Source organism: Lissotriton helveticus, chromosome 6, assembly GCF_964261635.1.
Source record: "Lissotriton helveticus chromosome 6, aLisHel1.1, whole genome shotgun sequence".
In the NCBI taxonomy this organism is placed as follows: Eukaryota; Metazoa; Chordata; class Amphibia; order Caudata; family Salamandridae; genus Lissotriton; species Lissotriton helveticus.
The window spans coordinates 362,314,424-362,335,275 of record NC_136067.1 but is presented as its reverse complement, the minus strand read 5'-3'; the positions used below and the strand labels follow the sequence as shown (position 1 = coordinate 362,335,275).

Below are 20,852 nucleotides of genomic sequence, written 5' to 3'. Positions count from 1 at the left end.
TCATCAGAGGCCTCGTGAGCAGAAAACAATTGTGTGCATGACTCGCCGCCCCTTTCTTGTTCTTTAAGTACACAGTACCTTTTTTCATTGCATGCTTTGCAGAAAAGGACTATGTTGCCCAGCATGCAATGAAAAAAGGTACTGTCGGCTTTAAAATAAATAAAGATGTCTATACTGCAGGGCAGCTCCTCACCCTTTTTAACTATTGGGTGGGCTTCAGTGATGGGATCCCCAGGGCCATAATTTGCCCGGGGGGGTTGTTTGCTCTCCCTCCTGGGTTGCCTGCAAATGGAGGGTGGACCACAATGGCCAGGCCCTTCACCGATCCCCAATTGAGCACGCCCAAGGGCTATGCTAGGGACATAGTGGGTGTCTGTGGGTGGTTGGCTGCAGGACCTGGGCACAGGCCACGACTTACAGCCAACCAACCTCTACACATGACCAATGGCCGTGCTCATTCTGGCAATCACTGCCATGCCCTCGTTTTGAGTGACCTGAAACAGCTACACTGGCTCTACATTGTTTTTGAGTTTGTCATTGACCCATCTCTTGCCTGGGCCCTGTTTTTTTGCAGTAGTGTTTTAAACACTGTACTACAGCATACTCACTGCCCAATACTTTAACGGGCATACTAGTGACAACTAAAATACATAATACTTGTTGGGGTGGTTGATTTTTCATTCCTTGCTGATAAATATTGGTACAAACTAGAGTGTTTTCACTAGTGTTGTGTTAATACAGGGCAGTACTTCACACTAATCATATTACTATTGCTATAGCTACTACTACCACTAGTCTTCTGTATAATCGTACTTTCATGATACTGATGTCTTCAGACAGTGCAACAGGGCTGGGGTGTTTGCTTCTATCATGAACTCTCGATTCCTTTCCTTCCAGCTGAGGCAGGCCTGGGGATTCTGTCCATTATGTTGAAGACATAACCAGTCTTCAGGACAGCTTTCCAAATGGGCTACAGATGTACGATGGGTCATGGCTTCATGTAGGACAATAGCAGTGCTGGCCTCCCATTGAAATGTAAAAAGGCAGTAAAGGAGGACTACTTGATCTGTATTGGCCTCTGGAGCCAGATGAACAATTGATCTCACAGAATTACTTCAAAATTAAGGAGGATATAAATATCCTGAAGTTAAGTGGTCTGGTCTCTTTACTGTAATCTTCTAGAAATGAGGAAGACACATTTTGTAGTGTTCATACCTAAGGGAATACAAAGTCTGTGCCTTTTCTGCAAGAGGTGTACCTTTGACACTTTACTGTAGTCTCGCGTTCTTTTCTTGATCTGTGTCTTACATGCCTGGGTAGGCCCTACCATGTGTAGCAGCTCAGCTCATTTTAGGGGTGGTTAAGAAGGACAGTACATTTCCCTGCAAATCCATGCACCCCCATTGCTGGGTTCCTGAGACCACCAACATCCTAATGCACCTCACTGACCTTCACTATCTCTTTAGAGGCATGTTGCTGCAACTTACATGACAAGCGATACTGTTCTGTGTTTCCCTCTGCTGCAAGGGAGGGATAATTGGGGTATTCTTGCCACTTGTCCACTAAACAGGCTTGTCACCTATCTGCGGATCCCCAGAGACATTTAGACTTTTCAAGTTGTTCCCTAGCCATTAATACTTCAACTCTGGAGCACTTCTGGAGGCACACAGCTCCAGCACACTGCTGCCTTTGCATTTGCATTTAGACAGTTTGATGCTGTTTCAACCTCAGACCCCTGCTGGAATAGTCCCATTTGCTTCTATCCCATTTCCTTTCTTAGGGACCCTTTTCAGCTCACTGGGACTTTACTTCTTTTATTGGGGCTTGCCTGTCCTGCCATCTGCAAACCTTATCAACAGGTTATGTTTGCCTGAATCTTCTTTGGTGGGATGGGATCCAGGCTATTCCCGCTACCCTTCAAAGCCTTCCATGGACCAAGACAGGGCTGGTGGCAGAAAACCACTTCACACCTTGGGTACTTTATTCCTTGTCTGAATAGAGAAATAATGCACTAAGGGCGGACATGTGGAAGGAATTTACATTGATCAAAGCACAATTTCCTTTTCTAGGATTTTGTTTACTACTTCCAGTTTTGCTTCCTGCAGGATGTTCGTGTACAGGTATGTCAGTAGTGGATCCCTATATACTAACATCCCACAGGTAGCAACACTGGAAGTAGTGAACAAAATCCTAGATGAGACTGAATAGGACTCTATTACTCTGAAGGATTTGTACTAGATTTAGCCCATCTTGCACTAACCACGAACTTCTTTGAGTTTGAAGGTGATTTTTACCAGAAAGTACTTGGGACATCAACGTTTGCTCCCAGTCTAGCCTGCATTTATGTACACTCCTTTGAGTCTGAGGTAATCCAAAATGTAAGCAAACCCTTTCTTAAAAAGATCAGACTATGAAAGTGATATATTGATGACGTCCTTTTGATCTTAAGAGGAACCATGGACGAGGTACCCGAGTTTGGGAGATGGCTGAATGCACAGAACCTTTATCTCAGGTTCACTCTAACAAAAGGTGACCAGGAACTATCCTTTTTGGATTTAGCCTTCAGAGAGAGGAATAACATGTTAACCAGTGAGATATTCTACAAACCAACTGACCGCAATAGTTTATTGAGGTTTGAAAGCTACCATCCACTGGTTCTCAGGTCTCCATGAGAACCTGCTGGTAGGCCAATTCCTATGTCTGAGACGATAATTGCACAGAGAAGAGTGGTTACTGGACCCATGCTGAGAAACTATCACAGAAATTAGTTGCCCTAAACTACCCCATAAGACTGATTAAAAGAGCCAATAAGCAGGCACTGAATAATAACAGAAAACAACTACTTATGCCGAAAATGTAGACGACGTCTGGCAAGCTGATTTGTGTCTCTACTTTAAACACCTTATCAAACAGGTTTAAATCAATGATCAACAAAAACTGGAGCATCCTTCGATCTGGAGGTATGGACCTGAAAAGAACAATGCATTTGTTCAGGAGAGCAAGGAATATAAGAGACATGGTGGTACGCACAAGACCTCAAGCAAAGGGTCCAGTGACTGACTAAACAACGTTGTGGAATCTTCCACCTCCAACGGGCCACTCACTGTGTGGTTTTTGCAGTGTGTGCTCCTTCACACAAAAACGAAGGAACTGGACTTGGGCCAACTGCAATACCACAAATGTTGTGTACATGATCAAAAGCCCATGACGACGCTCAAGTTGCATGTCTGTTTTTCATAACACTGCAGTACAATTAGGTGCAAGAGAGACGCCACAAAACTGACTGCCCACTATATCAAGAAGGGTCACAGTGCCGATCAGCTAAAATGGTCTATTGTGGAAAAACTGTCACAAAATCCTTCAGACATGACAAACGCCCTCCTCTTTTTCGAACAAAGATGGGTGCATACGCTCCACACTGACCAACATGTACTCAATGATGATATAGTGTGAACAACAAGGACCCCCTGATCAGAAATAATAATTCCTAGGACAGGGAAATAAAATGTGTGTGTAATACTTTAGCATTCATAACAAACAACAGGGAAGAATGTTACAAAAAGGAGCCTACAAATTTGTATCAGTAAAAAAGTTCTATTCTTTTTAATAATTTTTCTGTTAAAATCATAAATCATACATATCAAGATTACATAAACAATAACAAAATAAACAATTAATACAATACTAAAAAGTTAATCGTTCAATATTAAAAAAAGGGGGGTGGCAATCAATACTTTCGACGCACGTTTCGGCGTTTAGAAAAACGCCTTCTAGGAGCCACGAATTGTATCTGAAATACACAATTTAATAAACATAAAAAAAGGACAATCACTTATATATTTTTTTAAATTAAAAACATTTTTTCCTTAACATTAAAACATCACATAATTCAACAATTTTAAAATAACTTTGCATGAAAACATCTTCCCTGCTTGTTATAGCAATTAATATTTGCTAGACAAGTTACAAAACTCATTTTTCTATATTTGAGCAGTTGCTGAAAAACCTGAATGAAAAAGGACCCTATCGAAAACTACCATCCCAGGATTGGACAGTGTTAGATAAATTGTATAAAGTGATGAAGACCACAACCAGGGTCATTCAATCCATATATATTGATAGCCACTCTTTAATTCCTACACTGATTCACTAACAGATATATAGTGTGAAGAGGACAATACTTACTATTTAAACTTTCGTAACACTGGCTAGAACCACCTTATATTTCTTTATCAGTCCTTAATTCAACGGTGTAAGGGATGCGTTATGACTGCAGGGTGGAAAAGGACATTTATGAGAGTCCATACTATATGGCAATGCAAATACTATATTGCAACTTAATCATGTGAATAATAAGCACAGCAAATTTGCTCACCAAAGAGATTATACTGTTGGTTACAATCGAGGCCAGACGGTTCCAATCGTCGCAAATAAGGACCAAGAAACCGCACTTCTAATCCAGGATATGGTTTCGTTTTACAAACGTTCACTTGATATCTAAATTTCAGACAGAGTACAACCCATGAATATTTTTAGTCCTCTGTTTTCATAGCGAAAGCCATCTAACCCGGACACCTAAGACGAACCAAGGTAACTTAATAGACTTACCTAAGTGTGATAAAAAAGCAACCTTTCTACTGCCAATGTGGGAAAACTCAATGCCAGCGTCCTGCGTGAGCATGTATTATCCGACTCTATATATTTTATGGTTATCCTAGATGGAAACAAATAACCACAATCATTGGCATTTGATATCTACTGTCTAGAATTAATAACAGTTTTTTGTCTAACTATTCAAATCTCATCAGTTAGTCACTCATATTACTAAAAACGCTAATGTGCAGATATGCTTACCTGCAGACAAAAAGAAGGTTTCTGTTGCAAAATGGCATTCAATTAAAACCAAAACGGTCTCGCATTCCACCTGCCTCTCGTCTGATATCTTTAGTCAAAGCGAGAATGTGCCGTGCAAAATAAAAATACAAAGATAGAAAGATTCATTATTTATTATTATTTGTGATTGCGCCTGTATTTGACACCAAAGGTCTCGAAGAATTCTCCAAGACTTCTCAATCATAGATAGACATCACTTACATGTGAGTGTCGGCGTTGCAATCAGGCTAAACAACTGCACGAAAGATGTTCGTGTCAGGGAAGACTGAAATCTTTAAACCCAGGAAATCGTTCTCCCGTGTCTATTTCTTGCTCAGCATAATTCTAAATCACAAATTACAACCATTAGTATCTGTGATAAAACATATAACAATGGCCGTAATTTATACGGCACATAAGTCAAATTAATTAACTTTACTAATTCCTAGAGTGTTCCTTACCGATAGAAGCTGATTGTGAAGATTACACGGCGCTGCAGAAGATGACTGCCAGCGTTTCGCGGCCGTTAGGGAAAATATCACCTGTCACGTTACTGAACTACCTTTAAATACACCGATCAGGAGGTCACATGATTAACCACTCCTGAGTTCTTAAAGCTCCAGTAGCGTCACTCTAGTACTGAGTGCTAATAGGGAGGGGCGATTATTTTTTATAAAGAAAGGAATGCAAGCGAATGAACACGCCAAACTTTATTGGTCTGTTTTGAAAATTGTAAAAACAGACCAACGTATGTAATGGCAAATGCACTTTATTGCACGCATAATCCCTCACTACTCTAATGTGACAACTCAACTAATCATTCTTCTACAAGTATGAAAATTAGCGTACTTACTAATGGTTCCCAGAGGAGCTGTTAGTGTTAGAAAAGACTACAGTAGGTTTACAGAATGTCTCCTATAACTAAAAAGATACCTAATAGATTAAATTAGAGCGGCGCCGCTCCTTGCTGCAGCAGTGCCATGTGTCCCGATGCACCCGGGCACCAAGACATGCAGACAGGAGACACTAGATGCACACATGGTGGGTGGGGGGGCAGGTGACACATGGGGGGCTGGTTAACAAGTGACAGCAGTGACATCAGGCGTGAGTGTCCACACATGAGGCTTCAAAGATGAGGGAAGAGACAGGAGGTATGAGGGCACAGACAGGAGGAATGAAGTCAACAAGAGGCATGAGGGCACAGACAGGATACTGAATACTGGCGGGCATACTTGTTCAAAGAACTAACTGTTTACAAACTCCAAAGTGTGATACCTTTTACTGGACTACCCAAATACGTATGTCCCAGAAACCTAGAAAAGCCAACTGTTATATTATTTATCACACAGTAGCAGTACTTCATACATTTGTTCGGACTCGGTGGGAGTGATTAGTTTACAGAAGAATATAAATCGAAAGCGGAAAAAAGAAAACACAAACACGTTACATGTTTACGTTTTTATTTGCTAAAAAAGTAAAGAAGGACATAAAAAAGAAAAGAAAAAATCGTTCCTGGAACCTTACCGATTTAAACAAAAAATTAATAGAAAATACAGGCATTGAAGTAAGAAAATCAGTATAATCAGTACTCACTCTAGCAGTTATTTGATAGTGCAATGCTCGCTTTAGGTTTGTGTACTTATGCTCGGTTCAAAGACATTTACTTCAAGATGTCATTTGACGCCGCCTTGCGTCACGCAACAGCGGTGTAAACGTGGCGCAAGGCCTTCATAAATCTGCCCCGGAATGACTTGGATTCACCAGGACACACTTGCGACTTGTCCGTGGTGAGTGGTCCTTGCCTGCATGCTTCTGGCACCTGCAAACCACCTCCCATGCAAACCAGCTTCCCTCGGAGATCGTAGTCACAGGAAATGTGGCCTGCGGGTGTTGAACGGGAGATTATGTAACGCTCCCCACACTTCCCTTTCATTCCTCACCGCAAGCGTTACGCACTTACGAAACACAACCAGCACATATTTCCTGACCATTTTGGATTCGCTGATAAGGCATTTTTTTTGGAGCACACACACTTTGTAGGTTTTGTGGAAGCCAGGATAGGAAGAGAAGCAATCTGAAAGAATGAGACTGGCCCCTCCAGCGGGGGACAGCAGAACTACATCAGCAGGAGAGAGGGTCTGGAGAAGGGAGGAGCAGGTCTACAGGCAGAGGATCACCCTATTCCAACTGACTTAGCCAGAGATACTGCAGAGGTACAGGCTACACCCCAGAACCATCCTGGACTTGATTAGGGACCTCCACCCATACCTGGATCACCCAACACCCAGGGCCCACGCCATCCCACCCCATGTGCAGGTGCTCTGTAGCCTACACCTGCTTGCCTCTGGGAGCTACCAGAGTGTGATTGCTGCAGTTGGTGGTGTGTTCCAGAGCTACCTATCACGATTTTTCCAGAAGTTCCTGGAGGCCATGACGCAGAGAGTGGAACATTACATCCAGTTCCCTGACACACCTGTGGAACTTGCAAAAACAAAAAACTGATTTCTATCAACTGGCACACTTCCCTCACGTGATAGGCTGCATAGATGGCACCCACATTCCACTCTGTCCACCTGCAGCCACTGAACACATCTACAGAATCCGTAATATCTGCTAGGTAAACAACAGTGATACACCCTGATAGTCATGGCAGATGTATGTGTGATGCATATGTAACTAATGACGCTCTCTTTTCCCCCAATAGGCGATAGTGCATATGCCCTGCGTTCCTTTGTGCTCACACCTTACCTCAATCCAACTACCAGGAGTGAGAGGCGTTATAATGTGGCTCACGGGTCAACTCGCAACGTAGTGGAGGGCACATTTGGACTACACAAAAGCAGGTTCCGCAGCCTTCACAAGAGTGGAGGTGCACAGCAGTGCACCTCCATCCTGTGTTGCAAGATAATAGTGACTTGTGCCATGTTGCACAATCTTGCCACCAAAGAAGGCACAGAGGTGGAGGTGACACATCACGAGGACATTGATGATGACCAAGTACAGGCAGAGCCCCAAGCAACAGGAGCAGCAGTAACAGATGGTAGATTGAGACGGGCAGAGATCACACGTCGATATTTCTAGGTAATTAATGAGACACAGACAGGTGTAGTGTTTTAAGAATGTGGTTTAAATTTCACTACAGCATGCAAATGAACAAACGCCATTGTCCTACAATGTCTGTGTCCATGACTGCGTGTGCACAGTTACCCTCACTGTGAGCAGTCCTGTGGGGTGAAGGCAATGTTTAATGTTTACGGCCACGCACTACATTGCGGGATTTACGAGGCTGGGTATCCATTTCTTGGCTGGGGGCTGACTCAGCATTGCTGCGCCTGACGCTCCTGCGCATCTCTGGTACAGGTGTGCTTGAGCCACTCCTGCTGGTGGACCCTTCTGTCTCTTCCACACCTGTGTCACCAGCAGTGCCTGTTTGATTCGTGAGCATCTGCTCCATTGCAGAGGTGACTCCACCCATTCCCCTTGTTAAGTCTGTGCAGCAGTGCACTATTGCATCCTGCATGGTAATTGAACGCCGGCACAGCAGTGATGTTGCTGTGGCAAAGCGGTTAAGGGCCTTGGACTGCTGCCGCATACATTGCGACGCTCTAAGTGGTCCCTGTCCAACTTGTCAGACAGAGCACCCATGTACTGAGTGATGTCTGACAACCCCTTAGCAATTGTCTCCATGCTCCCAGCAATGTTGCCTATTCCTTTGTCAATGTGTGACAGTTTGTAATTGATGCTGCGCACCTGCCTGTGCACGGCCAACATTGCCTTCGCCTGCAGGCGCTGTACTTTTACCATTGTGGCTTCCAGCCCCCAGAAGATGCTCTCTCCTTCCTGCCCCTCGCCACTCTCACGTGCCCTTCTGCCAAGGACACTGGCCCGCGCAGTGCCTGCTGAACTCTGCTGCCTGGCCTTGTCAGCCACAGGTGGATTGCTTTGTATTTCGCCCTCCTCATCCTTCTCATCTGAGGTTTGCAGAATCCTCAGAGGGGGCACATCAGGCCTCCTTGCCCTTCCCTGCATGGACGACTTGGTCATTGGTGTTGGCGAAAGCGGTGGTGCTTCCAACTCAGGGTTCCGAACAATAGAGGGGATTGTGGCAGAGGTGTTGTGTTGTGGCTCGCTCAGGTGTTGAGGCTTCATGGGATGTGTTGTTGTCTCCCTCTACAGCGCTATGACCTGCGCTTTTTTTTTCTTTTTCCTTCCTTATAGGTGCTGGTGCCCTCTCCTCCCTTTCTGGTGCTGTACTGCGTGAGGACTCTCCTGTGAAAACATATGGACATAGGGTCAATGGTGTTGTTCACCTGTGTGTATTTCTTAAATACATTGATTACACACATTTGCCTAGTGTACATTGCGTGCTTGTAGTTGTGTGTGGCATGCCTTGCTGAATTGTATGGTGTATGCATTGCATGTATGCAACTATGACTACGTCCCCCCATGATACATTGCTGGCCCCCAGTAAAAGCTGTTCAGGAGTGTAATGCTTACACACAGTGGGGAAGGGGGTCAGGGTAATGGGTGGGGATTAAGGTCCATGCCTCTTACCTTGTTTCTTTGTTGCTCTGGCAGAACTATCCAAGTCACCAATTCCATGTATGCATTCTGGCTCCAGGGTTGATTCTACGAGCTCCTCAAGCTCAGTTAATTTCGGTGCTCTGTTTTTTCCACCTCCTGTCACACCAGCTTCCTTTGTTTGGCCAGCAATCTTCTTCTTGGTGATGATGCGCAGGTCGTACCATCTTTTCTTGATGTTGTTGATCTCCCTGTGCGTCACCCCAATGGCATTGACCTTTGCCTGTATGTCAAGCCATGTCTTTCTCTTAACAGACTCTGCAACATGCAGAGACTGTCTCCCAAAAATTAGGGTGTTTTGCTTTACAATTTCGTCCGCAAGCACCTGCAGTTCTGCTGGGCTGAATTTTATTTTTCTTTTACGCTCTCCACCATCCTTTTGACCTTCCTGAGACTCCATTATGATGACCAGGTAAGCTCTGGGAAGCCAGCTCCTCCCAGTTTCCTCCTGCTCAGCAAATTGTTCAGTTGCTCTGCACCTGCATGGGTGTGGCCACTCCCAGGTACTGGGGAGGGGTGCCTCATTCTGATTGGTTGGTTACTCTGGGCCTTTGTTGTGGGTGTGGTGGGTGTCCCTGATTGGTTAGGAGGCTCACATGTCAATATTTCAAACTGCCGATTCGGTAAATACCGATTCGGTAAATACCATTTATTCCTATGGGCCAGAAGGCCCATAGAAATGAATGGAAATTACCGATTCGGTAATTACCGAATCGTTAAATACCGATTCGGTAAATACCGATTGGATATTCCGATTGGTACCGAATCGGTATATTTTACAGAATTTTTACCTACATCCCGTTTCTGATTCTAAAATACCGATTCGGTATGAGTCGATATTTAAGAGTCGGAAAAAAGGATTTACCTACATCTGGCCCCTTGGTAATCTACAGAAATCGCTCCGAGTACACCTGGCTTGTTATCAGGCATTGCATGTGATATCCTTTGGTAATTTGTCTCTATAATCTAGCTGCCTCAATGCAAGTGCACGTTCTCTGGCAACTTTGGTCACAGATGGAATTTACAACCAATTGAACATTTGTCTTTGTGTGTTAAACGCTTGTCTCCGTTTTTTTTACAGCTAACCTACCCTGGGTAGCGGCCGTCTTAAATAGGAATTTATCTTCAAACCACGTTATATTGTTTGTAAGCACTGACCTTTTCTGATTTGATGGAGTATTTAAATTAATTATGATCCTATACAATATGGAACCAAGTAGAGGCTAGTGGGCCTCTGGGGTAGGTGATCCTCCATGACCCATTTTCTCTGGTCCTCAGAACGAGTACAATACTTAAAAACCGAGCCTTAACCAGTATTTATGCAAATACTGGAAGATACCAAATGAGTCTCTGTTATGAGTGATTTTCTTCACAGCTTTCATTGTGTATTCCATGGGTTAAAAACCTCCTGGTTTCTCTCTACCTTGTAATTTGTTTGATTTATGTTGTCCTTCCTTGGTTATTTACTTCTTCTTCTTTAATGTGTGAATACGAAGGCCACCACCCCTCCCTGTACCGAGTCTCTGGTATCCCCTAAAGCATAGGGTAAGGAGTAAGTGTTTCACTACTACTGTCATTAATAAATATAGCTGATACATTTTGAATTTGTTGGATATCAAATTTTGATATTGGATTGATATGGTTAGTCTTACATAAAATCTATGTAATGACACCACCTCTTACCAAATGGGGGACCTTTATTGTATTGACTACCCCCTCTCACGATGTGTTTTCAACTGTTTGTATGTGTTGGGTGGTATCTTAAGCATGATAGGATGCCTGCGTTCATAGTCATGTGGTTCATTAGAGAATGGCCTTTGGCATGTGTGAGATTAGCACAGTTATAATGTCTTACTAACTTTCTTTTCTGTACTGTGATTTCCCATATGCAGGTGAAAGACAAAATGCGCATAGTAGTCTCCCAGGTAGGACACACTTGGGTTATGTCTTAGGTGCACTTCCCCACACTGACATTCAGAAAAAAAGTGGCCACCTAATATTGTTTAAATAGGGATCCGACAGCCCTGAGGAATGCCCTGGACCTAGTAGGCTACCAATATGGGCAGAAACACGTTGGCAAGTTTTAATATTGACTAAATTCATCATTCTCTAAGGTGTCCATAACGTGATTTAATTTTAGTGTACCCCAGGTCCTCAATAATAAAGGTGAAAACCTGGGAACCTGAAGGTATTTTTAATTAAACTGGATCCTGACCTTGTCCTGCAAGTTTTATATAAGTACTCCAAGTCTTTGTGGAGGTTGAATCTGCCCTGGCAGTACCACCTTACCAGGGTGGGGAGAGGACGCCTATGATGAAGCATGACACAATATTGTGTGTGAGGCATCCTCTTCCACTGCCCATATAAAGGATATAAGGAACACTATTCTTGACTGCGATTCAGGAAACAAATTTGGTTTAACCATGAAATGTAGCTGAATTTGAGTTATAAAAGTCTGGAATTTGTCCAGATCCCCAGAGAAGCGATCTGGAGGAGCTAAAGGGACTGCCTGTGCTACAGTTACGGACACAGTAGGGGCTGGCTGTGTTACCATTGTTGTGGTTGGATGCATTTAATGTATATTATGTTGTTGAGTTTGAGGCTGGGCTAATTGGCTAGCTAAAGCAACAGTTTCTTGTCTGGTAGCAGTAGTTTCCTGCCTGGCTTTAGAAATCTCCTTTTGAATGTTCCTTATCATTTTACATAAATCATCTAGTGCAGCCATCTTTCAGATACTACTCGGGAGGAACTCAAATTCGTGGGTGAATTATTTCTGTTAGGTTTGTCCCTCAGGAGCAATACCCTCAAGGGGCCCACCTTCCAGCTGCTCTGACTCTGAAATGAAGTCAACAGAGGATTAGAGTGGTCAGACGCGGGGAGGGCTTTAGGGAGGGAGACCTGAAATAGATGATCACAACTGTTATACTTGGATGTTACCTTCAAATAATTATACAACACAATGTTCACATGATCAGAAAGCGAATTACATGAAATGGAATGATGAATTCTACACAATAAATATACTGTTGGGTACATTCTCTGTATTAACTTGGGTTTCCAATTCTTGTTTTATCAGTTCTTTAATTAGATTAAATACCGGAGTATCACTGCTCTGGGAAGCGGGGGCAAGATGGCGGCCGCATAGCAGTGGCTGTAAGCAGCAGAGCAACGAGGACGCGCTGAAGCCCTAGAACGGTGAAATTATGAATTCGGCAGCCAAGAGAGAACCACGCATCAGATGAGGATTAAAAATATGAATAAAGAAGAATGATATCCCCGCTTACTTGTCGCGGCTCAGCAAGGTTTCTGTTCCGGGCTCTGGCGTTAGCCGCTACAGTCCTCTCTCCCTGCAGCCGGCAACCCGCGTTCGCTGGTGGGAGGGGTTTGCGAGCAAGGCGGCGGAGCGGAGCGGAGTTCTGAGTCAGACCGAAGATTGGAAACTGAGCTAGAAACAGCGATAGCAACCAAGTAGAAGGCACACTCTGGGATCAGAGGAGGGGAAGGAGAAGAGGTTGGCAACGTCATAGAGGAGCAATGGCCCCGAAAACAAACACTTCAAAAGCGGCAGCACTCAAGAAGAAAAGCGGGGTTGAGGGGGTGCCGGTGGCAATGGTGGGGGAGGAAGGAGAGCCCCGGTTGAAATCTCAATCCCCCTCAGCAAGGAAACAGCAGCTGACGGTCAAGACACGGCAGGCAACGGCTTCAATTGCCGACATGTTCACAAAAAGCGTCAAGGAGAAAGGTGCAAGGGAGGTCGCATGTCAAGCCAAGTTGCCTCTCCAACAATTGAGTGAAAAAGAGAACACCGAAAAAGAGAGCAGACCGCACTTGATTAGTGAAGAGCTACCTAGTCTGCAAGCACCTGAAGGTACCCCGCCTGCTATCGAGCAAGCGATCACAACAACCAGCCCTGTAAACGCCGCAAGCCCGAATCCCGCTGCAGTAGGAACAGGAGAGGGTCAAGAAATCCAGGATGTTGTGGCGGGTGCCTCTATTCAGGTAGGCCAACTTGCTAGCTGTCCCCCCCAAGGAAAGGGGGCGAGCGGACTGAGGTGGGTGTTGATAGTCCGGATATAGATATCAGCAACGCCACCTCAGAGGTAGCGTCCGGGGGCCTGTTGCAAAAAGAGAAAGTCCCTAGCGAATGCTTCTTCTCGGTATCCGAGAATACAGAGTGGTCCGACGAGGATGAACATAGCTCCTTCCAGGAGGATAGCATTCCAGACTCTGAGAGCGATATAGAACATGAACCCCCAGCCACAGCAGTCAGGCCCTTAGCTATATCAAAGGGGCAAAAGCATTGTGAGTTAAACTGGGATCACTCATCGGCTATGCCATTACAGGGGGAACATCCTTTACAACGCAACAGTTACAACGAAGTACCTTTACGACGCAACCATTACAAAACAACTTTTACAACGACTTGCGCTGGGGGGCGCTCTAGGATAGGGAATAGTTTCCAACACCTTCCCTACTATCCACGGGGACTGGAGTTGGAATAGTAAATTAAACTATTCACTATTCAGCGCCCCCCAACGCAAGTCGTTGTAACGACTTGCGTTGTAAAACTTGCGTCATAAAGACATGCTTTGTAACGTCATACATCCCATTACAGGGTAGTCCCAACATTGAGTCTTCCCAGATGTCGCTCCTTGAGGTGATACATCAGGAAATCATTGCCCATAGAGAGGAGACACGCCAAGACAGTAGGAAATCGCAAGCCGCGATGAGGAAAATGCAGGGGGTTGTGAGGAAACTGTCCAAGGCCTGTACGAACTTGGGCGACAGAGTATCAAACCTGGAGGCGCGAGTCGTCTCAACGGAGGTTGAGGCTGCAGCAGCCACGAGTAAAGTTGACGCTCATTGTTCGCAAGTGGTAAATATTCAATGGAAACTTGAGGACATGGAGAATAGACTCAGGCGGAACAATCTTAGGGTCCTTGGGATACCGGAGGGAGTTGAAGGTTCGGACATTAGAGCATTTACCAAAAAACTGTTTGAACAGGCATTCCCTGAGTTCTCCAGTTGGAATTGGCCATGCGAAATTCAGAGGGTACATCGTACCCCGTTCAAAGTTCGGAAAAATGCAAGAGAAGGAGATAAGCCCAGGGCGATTTTAATCTTCCTGGGCAACTTTGTATTAAGGCAAATCATTGCAGAGAAGGCAAGACCAGATGCGAGGAGGACTTGCGATGGGGTTTCATTTTTTGTCCGGCCCGACTTCTGCCATGTCACTGCTGTGGAAAGGAGATGGAGGTTAAGGCAGCTGATCAAACCCTTTCAAGAGAAAAAGATGCAGGCCTACTTGATCAATCCTGCCCAGCTAAAGATAATTAATGGGGCTTTTTTCACTGGTTTACCTTTTCTCTTTCTTTAGGTATAACTGTGGTCTTGTGGTGCTGCCATTCGCTGTAGATTGAAGAGTATTTAGGGCACTTTGATTGGATGTCATGGGTTTTTCACTTATTCCTCATTGCGTCTGCTGTGATCCATCGCATGCACAGACCAGGTCTGAGTGCCTCACCTGCTAGGGTGCAGGGTGGGGTAAGGGGGGATCAGGGGGGTCAGCAGTGGGAGCTGAGGGAGGGCAAGGGGGGAGGGGGGAGTGGGGAGTGGGGACTGGACGAAGGGAGGAAAAAAGAAAAATGAGATAAACTGGTGTTGTAGAGAACTTTTTTGCTTTAAGAGTGGCACGAGCAGCGCTGTAATGATGATATTGAAGATTCTGAGACAAATTTGTCAGAAAGGGGTAAGGGCTGATAGAAATCACCATAATGTTGAACATTAGAATATGCACAGTCAATGTGAGCGGGCTGAATGATTGGAAAAAACGCCAAAGATTGGATCACTTTGTTAAATACAATGGGATTGACATACTTTGTCTCCAAGAGACCCACCTGCCCTGAACAAAACGGAAACTGCTATATTTAAGAGGCTTTGAGCTGATAGCATTTACATCTCAGACGTCAACAACTAGGGGGGTCGCAATTTTAGCTAGATCATCTTTAGGGGGGCAAAACGGGTCAAAACTGACAGTCTGGGCAGATGGGTAATAGCAGATCTTTGTGTGGGGTATACACACAATCTGCTCAATATACGGGCCAAACTGTGATGATCCTGATGTTTTTGATTTCCTGGAAGGAGAATTAGCTGGCTGGCCCACTCCCATGATAGTATGTGTTGATCTCAATATATCCACTGACTGGCATAATTTATATACGTATTCAGGACGGAAACCAAGGGTGTTTTGTGCTTTGACCGCCCTAATGAGCTCACATGGGTTAAAGGATGTATGGGGGGAGAAGGAGCCACAGTACCCTGGGTTCACATATTTCTTGAACCCCTTTCAAAGGTACTCTAAATTAGACTACTTCTTCATCACAACGTCGGAACTGAATAAAGTTTGCATCAAGAAAATCCCACGAGTAATCTCGGATCATAATCCTCTGATTTTATCTTGTAGAATAGAAAAAGCAGAGAAAAAACACGCCAACTGGACTTTCGAAAGGAGGTTATTAACTGATCAAAGATTCGTGGAACATCTAAAAAAAATGGACAGGGGAATTCTTTGATGCAAACCGATAAAGTACATCCAGGAATGGCATTTGGGAATCCTTTAAGGCGGCTCTAAGGGGGGAAACCATAAGCTGTTCGGCAAGACTAAGGAAGGAGGATAGGGGAGAGTTAGACAGACTTATGGGGGAACTAGCGAAGGCTGAAGAATTATATATAAGGGATATTGGACAGGGTACAGATGGGGCAGAGAGCCAAAGGAATCTGATGATTATTAAAGCAGAGCTTCAAAAAATGGTCACACAGAAGGCGATAGGAGAATACCAGTCTTCCAAGGCGAAACGATATGAAACAGGAGAACAGGCAGGCAGAGCTCTGGCGCTCCGGATTAGACAGGATAGAACTACAAATTTAATATCCTGCATACAGGAGGATGGTAAAGACCATACTGAGTCTAAGGAAATTGTACAGGTCTTTAAAAACTTCTATCAAAAACTGTATGATGAAGAGAATTGTCAGAGTCAGCAGATTGAGGAGAGCAGGGATAAAGGTCCAAGATTGGACGAACAATCTAGAGAAGAGCTAGGTAGGGACCTGACCATTAGTGAGATTATAGGTGCCTTATGGGAGCTAGCAGCCGGTAAGGCAGCAGGTCCAGACGGAATCCCCCTGGAAGTTTATAAAAGCATTGAATCTGAGATCGCTCCAATATTGCTGGACCTCTTTAATGGCATATTGTGTTCAGGGGATATACCCGATTCCTGGAAGGAAACTAATATTATCATTTTCCATAAGAAGGGCAAACCTAAGGAGAACCCGGGCTCATATCGCCCAATATCTCTCATTAATGCGGATACAAAACTGTATTCTAAAATCTGGGCCAAGAGACTGGGGAGGGTCATTGGCGATCTTGTCTCTCTGTGGCAACATGGGTTTGTGCCTGGGCGAGGCACTACGGACCACATTCGTCGAGCAATCACTTTATTCGATGCCCATGCTGCTGCGGGGGAGGATATGGCCATGATCCTCCTCGACGCGGAGAAAGCTTTTGACCGCGTGGTCTGGGACTACCTGTGGGGCATCCTTGTAGGTAGGGGATTTGGACCCAAGTTATTAGAGCTCTAAGAGCGATGTATAAAGATCCGATAGCCCGGGTGTCAGTAATGGGAGAGAGATCGGAGACTATAGTAATCAAAGGGGGGACGCGACAGGGATGCCCCTGTTCTCCGATTCTCTTCGCGCTATATATAGACCCCCTGATCCAAAAAATCCTGGGGTGCCCCCAGATTAATCCAGTGACGCTTAATGGGTATTCAAACAAACTGTTAGCATACACCGACGATCTGGCAGTTTTGACTATTGATCCACACCAGGCGATGCCCATTGTGACTGAGTTGGCTAAGGATTTTGGAAGTAATTCAGGATATCTGCTAAATGAGGGAAAGACTCAGATAATCTGCACCAAAAACATCAGAAAGGTAGACAGTAGATATGTAGACTCAGCAGTCTATCTAGGGGTAAGAATTAATGCCTCAGTGGATAAGATCATCATAGATAACTACCTCCCCCTTATGGGCTCGATTGAAGCCGAATTGAAAAGATTAGATGTCCTGCACCTCTCCTTGATAGGGAGGGTAAATGTCCTCAAAATTACGATGTTCTCAAAAGTTTTATATCTGTTTCGGGCCATCCCATTAATGCTTGAGGACAAACTAATTAAAAATCTGGAATCAATCTTTAATAGGTTTATCTGGCAGTATGGGAAGACTAGGCGCTCCATGAATCTTATGTCGCTCCCATATGAAAGGGGGGGCTTGGCCTTGCCAAATCTCCGTTTATATCACTGGACGTGTCTCTTGGCACAAATGACGGTGCTTTTTCAATCGGACCCTAGTCCCGCTGCTGTCCCTGTAGATAGGCAGAATCCTCCATCTATTTTTGAGCTATTATTGGGGAAGAAGGCTATTGGTCTACTGATGCGTGAAGTAGATCGCAGATATTATAAGAAGGCCCGGTATAAGATCCTGGACCGGGCATGGGGGATTTGGAAAGCTACTCAAAAGTTGTTGGATATACCAAAACTTAATGCACACCTCCACCTCTGGAACTCTAACCTTTTTCCCCACCTAGGTACAGACAGGAATTATATGTTCTGGAGAGAACATGGAATAAGGACTATAGGGGACATCATGGAGGGGGATGACATCCTTAGGTTTAAAGAGATACAGCGTAAGCATGGATTCCACCCAATCATTGGTTCCTGTATGGGCAGCTAGTTCGAACTTTGACGGCCTTTAGACCTAGGATTTCCATTACAACCTGCATCCCCATGATTGATCATCTAAGAAAGGGGGGTAATAACATTAAAATAGTATATAGCCAGCTAATGCTGGGTTTGCAAGATGATCTGGAGAAAACTGAATCGACACTTGCAGGGAAGCTAGGAGACCCAGATGTTGATCTAGATCTAGCCCTTGTATTAAACAAGAGACTTTTTCGATCTTCGAATCTGCGGGCACAGCACTATAAAACGCTGTTTAAATTATATCATAGCCCGGCGAAACTGTTCACTTGGGGTTTGAGGGACAATGATAAATGCCCTAGGTGTGATGCGGGTCCCGCAGACTTACTCCACATGTTCCACCACTGTGATAAGTTAACTTTAATACGTAGGGAAATCACCAATTTTTTGGACGGGCTGCTAGATTGTAGAATCATTCTACCCCTACCCTGACGTTCTTGGCTCAGATAGTAAACTAAACCTAGGCGGTGATGCAGAGGCTTTGGTTTTTATGTCTGTGGCAATCCTTCGCATTCTTATCTCAGCAGGTTGGAAGGATACCACCCCCCCTCCTTTCAAATGTGGATGGCAAGGTTGCTTGGAACACACAACATAGAGTCTTGTCTATACGAGCTAAAGGGTAAAAAATCTAGGGAACTAGGCAGAAACATCTGGGCTCCACTTGCCAAATGGAGAAGTTTTAGATTGTAATCAAATGTTTACTTTTTCAAGAATATGTATCGTCAAATGAAATGCTGTAATATTTTAACCGTCCGGCTTTTACAATTTTTGTGGCTATTTGTTATTTATATATCTGGTAATGAATTTATGGGAATTTGTCATCTGCTCTGTCTGTATTGTTTAAAGGACTAATGGAATAATGAAAAAAAAAATGAAAAAAAAATTAGATTAAATACCTTGCATTGCTGGTTATCAGATGCATAAACCAAATTCTTGTTCCTTCACAAAAATGATGGCAACTGTCGTGCCCTTTGAAATCTCAACCGTGCTTTATGTATCCCCAGAAAGTCTTTGAATTAAAGTCACTAAAGCTCAATTTGAAAGCAAAGTATTCTTTGTCTTCTCACATCTTATCACAGGAAATAGGCTCATAAGTACTGAATTATGGTCTCACCGATCCGTTACGTAACTTGCAAACAGATAAATAAAGTCTTTACACTTTAGAGAGTTGCTTTGTTTGTGCGTGCCGTGCGGGTGTACACATGGATGTCAAAAGAACCTCTCCCGTGTCTAGGACAATTTCCGACCAATCTAACATACAAAGACAGAACTATTCCGGCCCGCATTCACGTAATTGATGGTCCTGAAGTAGATTGTCTTCTTAGTTTGCCCACAGCGGAACGACTTCGACTAGTGGACATCCTGTATAAAGTTGATGATGAACCTAACATCGTTCACAAGTTCCCAAAACTATTTACCGGACTAGGCAAAATGGATCATTGTCAAGTTCGACTGCATATAAACGAACGTGTGACTCCCTTAGCTCAACATCACAGGAAAATTTCGTTTCATCTTCAGCAAGCTGTAGAAGAGAAACTACAAGATCTCCTTCAAGCTGACAATATTGAGAGGACCACAGGACCCATTCCATGGGTCTCTCCCGTGGTCGTAGTGCCCAAAAAGAGTTCACCTGAGGTATGTCTCTGCGTTGATATGAGAGCACCCAACACCGCCATTGAAAGAGAACAACACCCAGGGCCTCACATCAGTGACATGATTGAGTCACTCAACGGTGCACAGATATTCTCCAAATTAGACCTTAACAAGGGTTTTCACCAACTGGAGCTTCACGAGACATCGAGATTTTTCAGGAGGCCATTAGGAAGGTAATTCATCACATTCCCAACACTCTAAACTACAGTGATGACATCCTCGTCTATGGCACGACACTGCAAGAACATGACACGGTGCTGGATCGATTCTGTAATGCTCTACTGGATGCCAATCTCACTTTAAACAAAGACAAATGCGATTTTCACAAATCTTTACTGAAGTTCTTGGGACACATCTTTTCGGGCGCAGGAATGAAACCCAATCCAGAAAAGATTGCTGTTTTGAATGACACCCCCAGGCCGCGAGATGCTGGAGATGTGCGCTCATTCTTAGGAATGGCAAGCTACTGTGCACGGTACATCAGGGACTATGCCACCATCAGCTATCCTCTGAGAAAGCTGACCAAACAAGGATACCCTTTTCAATGGACCACGAGATGTGACCAAGCTTTTCATGCAATCAAAGGGGCGGTTGAATCAGCCAATAACCTTGCATATTTCAATCCTAGAAGAAAAACGGAAATCAATGTGGATGCGAGTCCCATAGGACTTGGAGCAATATTAGCCCAAAAAGACTAAGACAATGATCAGCGACATATTGTAGCATATGCCAGTCGGAGCCTCACAGACACGGAGAGAGCCTACTCTCAACCTGAAAAGGAAAGCCTGGCGGTCGTATGGGCGTGTGAACATTTTCACATCTTTATTTATGGAAAACACTTCACACTTATCACAGACCACCAGGCCCTGATCTTCGGAAACCCCCGAGCCAAGATGCCACCCCGAATAGAGCGTTGGGGTATCCGCCTTCA

General features: G+C 44.4%; 1 long non-coding RNA gene across 1 annotated transcript; it reads right to left on the bottom strand.

Moving 5' to 3' along the window:
* Positions 1-3,591: 3,591 nt before the first annotated feature.
* On the bottom strand, positions 3,592-5,400 carry LOC144761366 (uncharacterized). The gene is made up of 7 exons (XR_013595686.1): positions 5,334-5,400; positions 5,095-5,217; positions 4,855-4,942; positions 4,609-4,714; positions 4,376-4,497; positions 4,186-4,270; positions 3,592-3,790 (listed from the first exon to the last, which is right to left on the bottom strand). It is a non-coding gene; the product is annotated as an uncharacterized LOC144761366 (long non-coding RNA).
* Between the last annotated feature and the right edge of the window lie 15,452 nt (positions 5,401-20,852).